This window comes from Nicotiana tomentosiformis, chromosome 3 (genome assembly GCF_000390325.3).
Source record: "Nicotiana tomentosiformis chromosome 3, ASM39032v3, whole genome shotgun sequence".
Taxonomy (NCBI): domain Eukaryota; kingdom Viridiplantae; phylum Streptophyta; class Magnoliopsida; order Solanales; family Solanaceae; genus Nicotiana; species Nicotiana tomentosiformis.
Genome location: NC_090814.1, coordinates 137,781,501 through 137,796,649, shown reverse-complemented (window position 1 = coordinate 137,796,649; position 15,149 = coordinate 137,781,501). Strand labels below are relative to the sequence as shown.

At 40.5% G+C, this 15,149-nt stretch overlaps 1 pseudogene; it reads left to right on the top strand.

Annotated features, from left to right (window-relative positions):
• LOC104096320 (uncharacterized) overlaps nucleotides 1–14,478 on the top strand; it is a 33,852-nt pseudogene extending 19,374 nt beyond the window's left edge.
• The last annotated feature ends 671 nt before the right edge of the window (nucleotides 14,479–15,149 follow it).

Here is a 15,149-nt window from a genome sequence, read left to right as displayed (position 1 = left end):
AATGACCATGGTCATAGGTGTAGTATGCTTTGAATGATAAGAGCTTAATTTTGTTTCGTCTACTATAGTGATGGTTTGTTCGAGGACGAACAAAGGTTTAAGTGTGGGGTGGTGATGTTGGGCATATTTCGATATGTGTTGATGTTACTTTACCCATGTTTTAACCGCTTTTTGATGCTATTTGATCTTTAAAATGCCCAACATGGTTTAATTATTGGTTTTATGACTAATTGAGTTGTGTGTGATGATTTAGGGTGTTTGGAGTGCAAAAATATGAAGAAAAGGTGCTCTAGCTAGAGGAAGAGGGGTTGGATGCGTCGCATCCAATCTAGAAAAAAATCAGATTTCGTGCACCCTTAGCAGTGAAGTCGGCCCATAGCATCCGCACCTGGGCAAAGCTGAGAAGAAGGAACAAAGGGTGGATGCGACGCATCCACCTTAGCATGCGAAGCTGAGAAGTGGAGGACGAGGTGGATGCGACGTATCCACCCCAGCATCAATCCCTGTAGCCAAGTCGGATTAGGAATAGGAGAACTTTGGCCTACGATTTTTGTACGCAATATATAAGCCAAAAACGCCTCTTTTAGGGCATCTAACAGATTGGGAAGAGGAAAAAAAGCCACGACAAAGCTGGTGAACCACGGAATTCATCTTGAGTTCTTATTTTTCCTTCTTTTATTGATTCTTATGCACTCTTGTGAATTATTTGATGATTGCATGAACATGAGTGGCTAAGAACCCTATTATTCTAGGGTCATGGGCGATACATGAATGTTGATGTTTGAAGTTTAATTTGACAAAGTTGATTTTATCATATTGGGTTGTTTATTTAATTCTGTTTTTAATTAAGCTACTACTAGCTAACAGTGAATTACTATCTACGAATCTAGAGTTGAACTCGAAAGTGGGAATTCTAGATTGCATATAGAATTAAATAGAGCAAGTTCTTGAACCCGGACATCGGGGAACGGATTTGCAATTAGGATAGAAATATGCCTAATTGTCTTGCTCGGTTGAAATACAGGAAGTGTAAATGCATTCTTGTTAATCTTAATTCCATAGACATATAGGCATTAAGTTAGCTTGAATAGGCGAGTAAGAACTCGACAGATTCTTATGAGTAATATCAACTCTGTCAATAAACAATCCAGATAAATCAATTAGTTATTTTAAGCTAAGAATGCAACATGATTGTTAGTTAACCCGTGACCCTGGAATATTATCTCCCATTGATTGTTATTTAAAACTATTTAAGTGTTGTGTTGATCTCTAGTATTTCATTACTTGATAGTTTTTAGGTAGTAAATTAGACAATTATCTATTTTGTGAGAAATCGCTTGAATCGATAAGTTATTTGAGTTTGAGTTAGTCAAAAGTTAATCATTAGTCTCTGTGGGAACGATACTCTACTCACTACTATATTACTTGACGACCACGTATACTTGCGTGAGTGTGTTTGGTCGCAACAAACACCATGAAATGCAGAAGAAAGATGCAAAGCAAAAGCGATAGCTAGTAAATAGGACCTACACTGAAAAGCGAAATAGTAAGACACAACATTGCCACTAGCTATCTTAGACAAAAACCCTACCTGGCTAGTCCCACAATGGTACGAAGTAAGGCAAGACTCAACTACCTCCTAACGTACAACCCTAATACTCGACCTCCACATCTTCCTATCAAGTGTCATATCCTCGGAAATTTGGAGCCTCGCCATATCCTGCCTGATCACCTCTCCCCAATACTTTTACCTCTTCTCGTGCCCTCCACAACCAGCCGCTCACACCTCCGTACCGGAGCATCTGGGCTTCTCCTCTGAACATGTCCGAACCATCTAAGCCTCGCTTCCCGCATCTTGTCATCAATGGGAGCCACGTGCACCTTCTCCTGAATATCATCATTCCTAATCTTATCTATCCTATTGTGCCTGCACATCCACCCCAACATACTCATTTCTGCTACTTTCATCTTCTGGATATGTGAGTTCTTAACGGGCCAACACTCAACCCCATACATCATGGCCGATCTAACCACCGCTTTATAGAACTTACCTTTGAGGTTTAGTGTTGCAATAAGTGGCATTGAGCTTCCTGTTCGAAGCTCACTTAAATGGGGTTGATGTTGTGAGGTGAAGAATTTTGTTCTAAGTAAAGCGGGTGTTTAGTGGTTCAGATAGGCAGATACTGCTGAGATCCTGAGACAGTAGTGGATCCTGTCCCAAGAGGATTTTACTTCTGTTACTAGCCTACAATTTCACTAGTTCTATTTTCAGCAGTGGATATGATGTTTGTGAATGCTATCACTATTATTTTGGAGGATGGCTGCACTGTTTGATCTATTCATCTAACTTTCTTGCTATGATTTAGAGAGTTGAACAGAGAAAGCATCGGCCTTTACTTCTAAATTTGAATTAGCCTTTTGTGCTTGAATAGAGGCTGGCACTTACTAGGCAACAGTTACCTCACAGATAAGAAATGAATCATGGTGTCAAATTATTGAGCCTCTTGGCATCAAATTATCTAGCCTCGTGTTGCTTTGTCTTGAGCTGTGAGTTTTCACGTCCATTTTGGACTGCCTATTTCTTGTGCATAAATATCGCTTCGAACACTGCCTTTGAGAAAAGTGAGGGATCCTGAAGATGTTAGAAGCCCTACAAGGTTAGAAGGGGCATAATTTTGCTTTTTTGCTTCTGAAGATATTGTACAGTTGTATAGAACATCCTTTGTGCTAGTTTATCTATTAAATTACTTTACCTTCTCAAAAAAAGTGAGAGATCCTGATATCCCTCTTTCTCTCCGGGGTTGATGTGGAGGGCATTTTAAGGTAATGGTATGGGATAAGTCACGGTACATCCTAGAGTTAACATGAAGTCAGGTGATCTGTGCTAAAATGGTTGCTTTATGTTAGGAAAAGATGTCAATATAGCGTTGAGAGAAGTATCTCAAAAACAGCATCTTTTGTTTGTCTTTGAACTTTGGTGATTGTTTGTTTTTCGAAAAGAAGGTGGTTTTGCTTCCTTCACTCTATTTCTCTTCGGATGAAGCTATACTATTTTCATGGCTTGGCTTAATATGTTTATTGTCATTTACTATTCTCATGCGCAATATATCTTCTTTTGCTGATAACACAATTCCTTTCTGATTCAGCTTAATTGTGAAGATTTGTTTTTGGAGAACTCTTTGCTTTTTAGAACTCTGGTGAAATATAGAATGTTGAAGGAGCTGTTTTCAATTGGGAACTTGTCTCTTATTTTGGGGAAGTAAAACCAATAAAAGAATTCTAAGAATTATTGACATTTTTCTAGGTCACCCTTCCCTGACAATTATTTTGAATGTTTCGTCTTGACTCTCAAGATGTTATAAAACTTACATTTTTGGTTTTCAGTTTTCGCAATTTATAACCAGAAAATATTGGTCTGTTTAGCCTGTTAAGGAGAAAGATGTTATGCTGGTTCTGAAACAGTATTAGATTAATCTTTAAGCAAAAGTTAATAAGTATGTAGCAAATGTTTATTTCATGAATGATCTCAGGCCTGAAAGAGGAAGCAAATGCAAACTTAAAGCCAACACATGATGATGATGAGATTGAAATCGAGACAAAAGAGACATCTGAATGTTGTATTCATTGGTCATGTTGGTAAGTTTTCATTTTCCTGATCTGGTTGCCACCCCCCCCCCCCCCCCCCAACAACAACAACTTTAATTCAATTATATCTAGAAGCATAAAAAGCTCTTTAAAAGATCAAGAAAGAGAGAAAACGTTAAAGAATTGTTGATTCTAGACTGCTATACCACTTGTACACTGGAACTTAAGCCCAGCAGCATTAGTAAAAGAAGAAAGTAGGCACATATTGTGACTGATTTTTCCGTTCTGATGTTTCGGTGTATCTATTTTCTAAGAGTAATTATGTATTGTCTGTTTAGAAACTGAAGGAAACAACTGGGACAGAAATGTTTGACTCACCCTCAAGATGTGTTGAGCTTTTATGTTGAGTGTTTTTTATATAGTTGTTGCGGAATAGGGTTTGACAAGTTGGTTTCTTTCTGCATTGGTGATGTCTCTCGAGATGTCCAATGTGTGAAATAGAAACGAGGAACTGTGATGTCTCTTGATGTTTTATGATATGCAACATCACTTCCATAGATTCTAATGTAAAAGTTGGTGAAAACTTACAATAGCTCATATGTCTCACATGATCCTTTTTGATGATTTTCATATAATTCTAAGGCTTATCATATTTCATTTCAACTGTAGATGCTGGAAAGTCCACATGTGGAGGACAAATACTATTCCTTAGTGGTCAAGTTGATGATCTGACTATCCAGAAGTATGAGAAGGAAGCAAAAGATAAAGAGTAGAGAGAGTTGGTGAGCTTTTCCTTGTTGAAGTGCTCAACTTGCGCTTTTGGTACCTTTTTAACGCTGGAACATGTGTTAGACTGGTGTTTGTGACACTTAATTATTCTTGGTAAAAAACTTTCTAGAATATGATTTTTTCTTGTCATGCCTATCTATATAAAGGGTCTGATGTTGCAAGAGGTGTATGCTTGCTCAAATTATCATTTCAAGAATTGTTTGTTCTGTAGATACTTGAATTGTTGGTTTTGTGGACTTTATTTTGTCTTGTAAATTGGCTGCTTTACAGCTTCAAGTCTTCTCTTGCCTTTCAAATTATCCAAACAAAGAGGGAAAAAGAAAAAGAGAGCTTCTCTTATCTTTTTGGTTTTGACTGCTAGGTATATGGCGTATATCATGGATACAAATGAAGAGGAGAGAGTGAAGGTATTCTTTTTATTTGTTTAATTTACTGTAAGGTTAGACTGCTTTTGTTTATTTCTTGTTTGTAATTTCCTATGCAGGGTAAAACAATTGAAGTTGGGAGGGCACATTTTGAAACAGAGACAACAAGATTTACAATTTTGGATGCCCCGGTAAGTTTCCCTGCAAATTGTTTCCCTGCTTTTCCTTGTATATAGAAGAACAAGTTATGAATCTAGCAACTGAGTTTATTTTGCAAGAGCCCGTTGTTTTTTAACTTAAGGATCTCTACAAAGTCCTTGTGAAAATCTCATTCTCCTTGAAACAGATCAATCATATATGTCATTTAGAATTTTGTCCCAGAGAATTCTCTTAGGACCCTTTTTAACAAATGAATTAATTAAGTCAATTTTCAAAGAAGAATAGTTTATAGAAAAAGGATGAAGATTTTCAAACTTGTACGCCTGGTAACTTCCCTTGCAAATTGCTTCTTTGATTTACCTTGTATATTGGAGAAGATTTTGAAGTAATTTCTTATGCAAAAACAAGTAATGAATCTATGTGAATGAGTTTATTTCGCACGATGGGGTGCTGTATGCCCCATGTTTTTTAGCATAAGGATCCCCCCACCAGTCTCTTCCTCTGAATATTTCATTCTCAGCTGCAATGATGCTCGTTTTCTTTTGTGGCCTTGCTGAAAGCAAGAGTAACTGCAGTAAGGAGCTAGAACTTATGTTTATGAACAGCGTTTAATGCCTGACAAACAATTTTAGAGGCATTATTTCAGTTTATAACTGATTGATAACAGTATGATCAATTTATGTAGCTTGTTTTTTGAAGTTCTGTATCCACTTCAATAATGTATGAGACACTGTGGTTCAGAGTACTTATCCAAAAGAAAAGGTTTGTGGTTCATGAGTGTGAACCATTTTTTTATAAGTAATAAAAAGATACTATAGATGAAAGAACAGCACTAAGCAGGTGCTTCAAAACATAATTACAAATTGTGCAAATCCCTCATCATATCTAACATGGCATCTACATCATGTACAAAGACCAGGTTGCACCAAAAAGCTAGCAAAGAAAGATTTCTAAACTTAAGGCTAAGTAAATTTCTTGACGAGCCTTCAAAGATTCTGTAGTTTCTTTCGGTCCAAACCATCCACTAGATGACAATTGGAATGGTGTTCCATATTTTTTTGCCTGATTGTTGAGTTTGGCATACACCAATCTACTCCCAGAATAGCAAAACCCATGCGGCATAGCATGTGTGTGACCTTGCAATGTAAGAAAAGATGACAAACATCTTTGGGGTGTTTTTCACAAAGAGAGCACCTTCTACAGATGTTAACCATTTGACTAGCAAAGACCCAAAGATAATGAATCACGACGAATGCGAATTAATTCGAAGTTTCTGTAACAGTGTGTATTTTTCTTGTCAATTTTTGAATTCCCTGAGGCATTTGATTTGTTTATACGTCATCTTAATTAGGGTTCTGATTATGTTTTCTTTAACTACCAGGGTCACAAGAGTTATGTCCCGAACATGATCAGTGGGGCATCTCAAGCCGATATAGGTGTATTGGTAAGAGATGCAACCTTCTGTCATTGGACTCCTCCACTGAAGTTCTATGAATTCTCTGTCTAGTTTATGAAAGTGGTCTGCTGATCCTTGGTTTGGCCTATTGTGAAGGTTATATCGGCTAGAAAGGGTGAATTTGAAACTGGATATGAAAGAGGTGGACATACACGTGAACATGTTCAGCTTGCAAAGACACTAGGAGTTTCTAAGCTCCTTGTTGTTGTAAATAAGATGGATGATCCTACTGTCAACTGGGCTAAAGAAAGGTCTTTTTCCATCTATGTATTCTGAACATGCATTTTGAAACGTTAATTATTCTAGTTATTAATCTCTAGTAAAATTGTCTCTTGAAGGTATGACGAGATCGAGTCAAAAATGATACCATTCTTGAAATCATCTGGATACGATGTGAAGAAAGGTAAAGAATGATTATTTACACATGGATTACCTCTTTGTTGGCGGAAGTTCTTACATTTTGATGGTCTAAGTAACCTGTAAAATCTGAAGCTGATTTCTTACCTTCTGTTAAAGTTTAAGAGGGAAAAGCTGATTTATATCAAGTCACAACGTTCTAATTGTTTCCCGTTCCACTTCTCCTGTATAATATGGTAAACTTTTATTTTCATCTTCAACTACAAATAATGCGTGGTCAATCTGGCCGGTGTAGTTGAAATGAAGCGTGCAAAGTGATCTTACATATCTAGGAAAAGAGTTTTTCATTCCGCCATGTGTGTTACAATAACAGTTTCACCTGTTCGTCCAATCAATGGCTCTATAAATTTGGGGCTGATCCTTTTTCTCTTGAATTCGGGTTTATCCACTGACTGTGGAATCTTATTTCTTATCATTACAATGTATGTCAATTGGTTTCTCTTTGTTTAAAAGTTCCATGTATTAGCTAAGATGCAGATGTTTGTTTCCGCACTTGGTTCTGAAACTATGCAGATGTTTGTTTCCGCACTTGGTTCTGAAACTCTTTGTACTTCAATGGCAGATGTTCAGTTCCTCCCAATCTCTGGTCTCCTTGGGTCAAATATGAAAAGTCGGGTGGATAAAAGCGTATGCTCCTGGTGGAATGGTCCATGCCTTTTTGAAGCTCTTGATGCGGTTGAAGTCCCTCCCCGAGATCCTAAAGGTCCACTAAGGTACTTCATTTTGCTAATTTTGTGGGCGTCCTCCTGTCTCTAGTTTCTCCTTTTGTATTTCCTAGTTTCGCTCTAGTTAAATTTGCTTTGACATTCTGATTGATTGATGATATAAAGAGATTGGTGAGTGATGCTTTGTTCTTATTGCTTGTGGTACTCTTTATTTTCTTTGCATTTTTTTGTTTCTGGAAAGATTTTTTTTTTTGTTTGAGATGGAGTGCCAAAGGTTGAGTTTTGGTGCGTACCTTTTCTATTTGCAAAGCTTGATGTCATTTGGGATATGCCCTGAAAAGGAATTAAAAATGAGTGATGGAAAATTTAATGGCTAATTCTTGAGAAGCACTTGCAAAAAACGGATTAAAGAGTACTTATTTGTTGAGGAGACTCACAAAGTGTTACTGATGAATTTTTTTTGAGACATAGCAATATATAAACCCCCAACACAAAAAAAGAGAAAGACTTTGTATTATGATTGCATTATATGGATATAGTCATTCTTGTATGAGGGCTCATCTACCTTTTGTGAACCTTCTGATTTTTTTCTCCTTATTCCTATCGGTAGCAGCAGTTGAGTATTCATTCATGTTACAAGCTCTTTCTTGCAGAATACCTATTATCAACAAATTTAAAGATATGGGAACTGTTGTTATGGGTAAAATAGAATCTGGGAGCATACATGAAGGTGATAATTTGTTGGTGATGCCAAATAAGGTAGACTTTTTTGAACCTTTTTTCCCATTACTTTATTCAGCTGTTGATTTAACGAAACATTTTTGGTTAAATCCACCTCATAATTTGATGATTTACAGGCCGCTGTGAAAGTCCTTGCCATATTCTGTGATGAAGATAGAGTTAGGGGTGCAGGTCCCGGGGAAAATGTACGAGTTAGGTTGTCTGGAATTGAGGAAGAGGGCATTATGTCGGGTTTTGTCTTGTGCAGTGTTGGTATGTTTTCTCTTGATTATCTGTAATTGCTGATGGAATGGTATTTATTCTCTTTGTTCCCTTCAATAACTATTTGAGATTCAGTTTTGAATTGCTAACAAGTTACTCATTTAAATGAATATTTTCTTTACTGGAACCTAGTATGCTGCAGTTTATCTGCTTAGTCGATGTGAAGGGTACAAATAAGACCGAAGAAAGAGATTTTCTTAGTGTCGGTGACATTTGTTTTTAAATGATGGAAAACTTCATGCTGTTCTTTAGTTTCCATTAGCCTTTAAATTGGTATAAAACCTCCTGTTTTCCTGTTAAGTTGATCAGGTAGAAAATGCTCTGCAGGGCGAGTCCTAGGTCGTCTGACAATAGACATTATAATTGAAATATGTAAGAGCTGATTGATCCAGTAAGATCAGGACAAAGTAATACCGTAATTAATGAGGCGAATGTTGAACAAAAAACTAATATAGTGAGCTAATGGGAACATGCACTTTCTGTTTGTATGTTTTTGATTAAGCACATACAGCTCTCATATCTGTTTTTGATTTATTTTGGTCCAAGATGTGAGGACTGAAGTTCATAAGTCATGGATAAAATGAGCTAATGAAATATTGCCTTCTTAGCTCCTTCCATGCCGCATACGTGCTTTTCATTTGCCTTTTTAACTTTTTATTGAGCTTATAAAAGTCATATATTTTCAGTTGATCTGAGGAAATTGTTGACGGTGCTTCTAAATCTGATATAGCATGTTTTTTGCCAATCCACATGCCTACATGTACCCTTAAAGTATATATCCTATGGAGTTTTAAGCACATATTAATGGAATTCGAGAAGTTCAGTTTAAAAAGTTGGAAGTTTAGTCTCGACTCTTGAGACAATCTTATGATAGGATCTTTAACCTTCCAAATGCCAGTTCACTTGTTATTGAAAGCCCACAACACGCCCTTTTGGCAGGATTAGTTGAATAGGTGTTTGGCTGGTTAATGAGCTGTAACAGGGTGATCAGTCTGCTGATGTTTTGAACAAAACCTCACTAATAAATGGGTTAAGAGTTATATTTGGTCGAATGACCGAATAGGAAACTCGGGCAATAGGTGTTTTTAAGGGATCACTGTCACGGACTCATTTTCTTACGCTCGCCAGCGGCACCGAATTGCCCGCGCGACGCCTGCAGTTCCCCTCGCTGCAGGCCAGCCTATATCCTTTCCCAGGTTTTCCAAGCACGATCCTGTGCCTGTGGTGAAGCCTGCCTAGAAGGGTCTAGGCTCCTGGCCTCGACATGTCGTGGCGCTTCTCGTCTTAAGATCATAATCCATGCGCGCCCTGGAGGTTGGCTAAGGACATGTCTTGTCCTTCGCCTAAGACCGAGCATCGCTCTCGCGTGCACAGCCCAATCCTCAAGCTTGACACTCGCCTCGTGCATCCGCACCCGGCTTGCGCCTCGCCCGAGTAAGGCAACCTTTAGTCCTTGGCCATTGTCATATGCGTCTTTCGTGCCATGCCCATACATAGCCCTCGCGGCACACTTCCATCCCGTCTAGTGCAGTGTCGCCCCACAACTGCACGTTTAGGCCAACGAACCCTTGCTCGCATGGCTGAACCCAAGCCATGTTCACAAGTTGACACATGATGCCCCTAAGATAGGTGCATCAAGTATCCAATCGGCACAGAGGTCTCTGTCCAACATTTCGGCAGCCCGCGGGGCAGACCGTCCCACACGTTGAGCCTCCAGCGCCCGTTTGGTGCCCAACGCTAGCCCGAAGGCGTCGCGTCGTCCATAGAGTTCCCTAACTCATATGGATACCTAGGATACTCCTTTGAGTCATCCAGGCAGGCCCTTGAGGTTCCCCTCAAGGTCGCTCATTAGATACGGCTTGGTGGCAGCACGTATGGGGGAGGCAGGTTGAGCTTTCAACACCTATACCTCCTTATATATGCTTAAAATTAAAAAGCCCAAGTTTCCTGAGTAGACAGGGCTACGTCACAAAATCAGAAGAGCCTTTTCTCAGTGGTTCTGACCGAAGTCACAACCTTAAAGTGCGGGTTGTGACATCCTCCCACACTCGATGACACATCATGGCTTACGACATCCCGGAGTCTGCCCCCCTTAGGTATGTACTTCGCGGCTCCCTTTGTCCTATGGGTTGGACTTTCTCGAAGTCCTGCTCAAAAGGAGTCGTGCCCCATGCACTTCTCCCCCAAGTATCTTCGAAGCGTGCCTCTGCACTTCACCTCCTTTCGGTGTTCACTTGAAAAGTGCCTCCACACTTGCATTCTCTGGCGTCTAACTTTGTGATTGACCTGTACTAGTCAATCACACCATGACCCTCACGGCCTTCATGTCTGTCTGAAGCTTTTCCTTCAATGGTAAGCACTTCATTGTGCTTTCTTGCGCAACTCCCGTAGCTATATCGCTCCCGTAGCCTTTTCGCGCTCTCTGGCATAGCTCCTGTAGCCTTTCGCTCCCGTAGATTTTCCTTGCCCTTAGTACCTTTGAAGATGTGTTTGCTTCCGGACTCACAACTTCGCCCTAATGCCTCTTGCATAGGCGGGATCCTCCCACACTCAATGTGGAGGATACTTCTTAGCGCACACGTCCCACTTGGCATTCGGCCAGCTCTTGGGACGTCTCTTGGTGCGTACTACATTCTCAAAATCATAGCATTGCCGCATTACCGAACAAAGCTCTTTGTTTTCCAACTGTCACTTTCTCAGCAAGTACCCAATGTTCCCGGTAGTACTTCAATACTCGCCCTATAGACAAGTACTCTTTTGGTCCTGCTAGCACGGTTTCCCGGTCCGGTTGTGCCTCGCACTTGGACTCTCAACGGTTCCCGATCATTCGGCGTACCTCTTCTAGAAGGACACCTTCTAACTTGGAAATTCGCCCAATTCTGAAGCTTCGCTATTTCCTTCGAATCCGTCTGCTCACCTTGGCAATGCCCTCAGGCAGCTCACAAGTCTATCCCGTAGGAAAGACACTCAACTGATGTGTTGCACGCATCCTTGGCTAGATATCCGCTATGATCATGCCCAATGTTCTATGGCTCCCACTCTTTGCAATATGGTTGCTCGACCTGGCAAACATGGCTTCTTTTGACCATCCGACTCATCGGCATATCACCACATTCAGTAGCACCCTAGACTTTCTTCGACCTTCAGTATCGGGTTCTCGATCTCTGGTGGCATATGAACATCAATCTCTGCTTTGACATGATCTTCGCGCTGACATCCAAAATGCACTCGTCATCTCCACTCTTGCCTTAACATTGTGTCATGGCATAGTATGGCCTTAATCAGCTCTGATACCACGTGTCACGGGCTCATTTTCTTACGCTCTCCAGCGGCACCGAATTGCCCGCGCGTCGCCTGCAGTTCCCCTCGCTACAGGCCAGCCTATATCCTTTCCCAGGTTTTCCAAGCACGATCCTGTGCCTTGGTGAAGCCTGCCTAGAAGGCTTGCTCCAACTTGTGCCGCCCGTACGTGGCGCTTCTCGTCTTAGGATCATAATCCATGCGCGCCCTGGGGGTTGGCTAAGGACATGTCTTGTCCTTCGCCTAAGACCGAGCATCGCTCTCGCATGTACAGCCTAATCCTCAAGATTAACACTCGCCTCGTGCATCCGCACCAGGCTTGCGCCTCGCCCGAGTAAGGCAACCTTTAGTCCTTGGCCATTGTCATGTGCGTCTTTCGTGCCATGCCCATACATAGCCCTCGCGACACACTTTAATCCCGTCTAGTGCAGTGTCGCCCCACAACTGCACGTTTAGGCCAACGGACCCTTGCTCGCATGGCTGAACCCAAGCCATGCTCACAAGTCGACACATGATGCCCTTAAGATAGGTGCATCAAGTATCCAATCGACACGGAGGTCTCTGTCCAACATTTCGGCAGCCCGCGGGGCAGACCGTCCTACACGTTGAGCCTCTAGCGCCCTTTTGGTGCCCAACGCTAGCTTGAAGGCGTCGCACCATCCATTGAGTTCCCTAACTCTTATGGATAACTAGGACACTCCTCTGAGTCATCCAGGCAGGCCCCTGAGGTTCCCCTCCAGGTCGCTCATTAGATACGGCTTGGTGGCAGCACGTATGGGGGAGGCAGGTTGAGCTTTCAGCACTTATACCCCCTTATATATGCTTAAAATTAAAAGGCCCAAGTTTCCTGAGTAGACAGAGCTACGTCACAGAATCAGAAGAGCCTTTTCTCACCGGTTTTGACCGAAGTCACAACCCCAAAGTGCGGGTTGTGACATCACGCTTATTTAGTAAATCCCTATCCTGTTTCAGAATGAATTATAATTGGATTGGAGATATAATACTGGCTTAGTGAACCGTACGCATATGCATGCATGAATCTCCATCTTTTAAGTTAATCTTTTTAATGGCTGGGTTTCAAGCCTTGGGTGATTTCTAATAAGTTTTGGACTTGCAGCACAGCCCACACCTACAGTTACTGAGTTTGTTGCACAGTTGCAGATCCTGGAGCTGTTGGACAATGTACTGGTCAAATTTAACCTAGCTGTCCATTCCCTCTTATTAGTTTCAGAGTTTCATAATTGCAGTGTGAATAACCATTGTATGTTCTCTCAGGCTATTTTTACTGCTGGCTACAAGGCTGTGTTGCATATTCATGCTGTTGTTGAAGAATGTGAGATTGTTGAACTGATTCAGCAGATTGATCTCAAGACAAAGAAACCCATGAAGAAGAAACCATTGTTTGTGAAAAACGGTGCCATCATCTTATGTCGTGTTCAGGTTAGCTGTCTTATTTATTAGTAGCAACCTTCTGGATATTTATCTACGTGAGGCTTGATTTCAGTTCTTCTTCAAACTTTTATCTACTATCATAATTAAGGGAGGGGAAAGTGCTCACTCTTTTTTTTTGGTTTTGTTTTGGACAAGTAAACCTCTCGTTTATTCTTCCTACCCATTTGACAAGGTCACTTAATTGAATGGGCAAGCTACTCTTTTAAACTCACTCTCATTTTTAGTATCTCAACCATTTTAATATATGCTTAATTTCATTAGCTTTTGAATAGTTATTTTTACCAAAATCCAGATGTTTTATAGGATATACTATTTACTTCAAACCCCTTATCCTAGTTTGTTGTGACCTTTTCCTTTTGTTATTTTGAGTTCTAGGTCTTGATTCTAATAATCATGCCAGGTGAATAATCTGATTTGTATTGAAAAGTTCTCTGATTTTCCACAACTCGGACGATTCACTCTTCGCACTGAAGGTAAAGAACCATTTCGCCTTGAAAGCTTGTCATGCTTTAGTTTAAATGCACTACACTGCAGCATGGGATCACAATGACTGCCACTATCTGCAGGGAAAACTGTTGCTGTGGGGAAAGTTACCGCCCTCCCTACTGTTGCTGATAATGCTTAAACAACTTGAAAACTGAAGAGGTGGAGGTCCTGTTTTCGTTTTGGTGCTAATATGTATTGTCTGCTTTTTGAAGTGAGTTTAGCTGTCACTTTCCAAAAAAGGCATGTTGCAACTTTAGTTATTGATGCAGTTTTTATTTACTGAACTATGGATTTAAGCGATCAAACATTATCTCTTTTATAAGTTTTATTAACGTATCTACTTTTCAATAGTACTTGCTTCAGAGATATTTTTCTTTGAGCCTTGATTACTTTGCATGACATGTTTTATTATTATTTAACAATGTTTTCAGAGGAATGGTCAGTGAGCTTAGATGTTCATTGCACACTCAGGGCAGCAGCAGACAAACAATTTTGGTACTTTGCAGCATTACCCGGGAGCTAAGTTGATTCGTATGCTGAGACACACGCAAATGTTCACCAGTTAAGCGTCTGCCTAGTTTGCTATTGATTCTGCTATCCGTTATAGTTTTATACTACCATCACATGATGGTTTTGTTGTTTTTAGTGTGTATGCAATATGAATTAATCTGATTTTGGTAGAAAATTGATATAAAACTATCCGTTATAGTTTTATACTACCATCACTTGATGGTTTTGTTGTTTTTTATGTGTATGCAGTATGGATTTATCTGATTTTGGTAGAAAATTGATATATTTTACATGCTGGTCCTATATATGCACAAAAAATGCCGATTTGGGCCTTTGTTTATGCAAGGCCCCGTAAAATACTTCGCCAAGGAATTTGAGGTTTTGTGGTGCCGAGGTAGACTTATGTGTTTGAGGATTGTAGAAATTCTTCGCGGCTCGCAAGCTCGCCGTGGTACTGGCTTTTTGGATTGAATAATGCACTAAGGAGATGATGGAAATTTTTTGGCAGAAGAAGGCTGCGGTCAAGTTCGCGACCGCAGAACCACTCCGCGGGCCGCATAATCATCGCGGAGTTGAGCAGAGAATTTGTTGAATTTTGAAGGTTGTTATGCGGTCTATTATGCGATTGCATAGTTGTTTTGCAGTTCGCACATCCGTCGCGGATTTGGTATGAAGAATTTTGGAGAGTGATTCTGCGGTCCACTTTGCGGCCGCATAAGTGGTCTGCGGACCGCAGACTTATCACAGACGGGTCCAGTTTTTGGTATCACTTTCGCGGTCCATTTTGCGGGTCGCATATCTATTCTGCGGTCCATTCTGCGACAGCATACTCGAGTTCGGAGGATCCATTTTCCTATTTTTATAACTCGATCCCAATTTGATAAATAGCCTTAGGGGCCCATTTTGAAGTGAATGTCTGATGATTTTAGAGAGAGGTAAGAGTATTTTAGTGAGAGAAAGAGG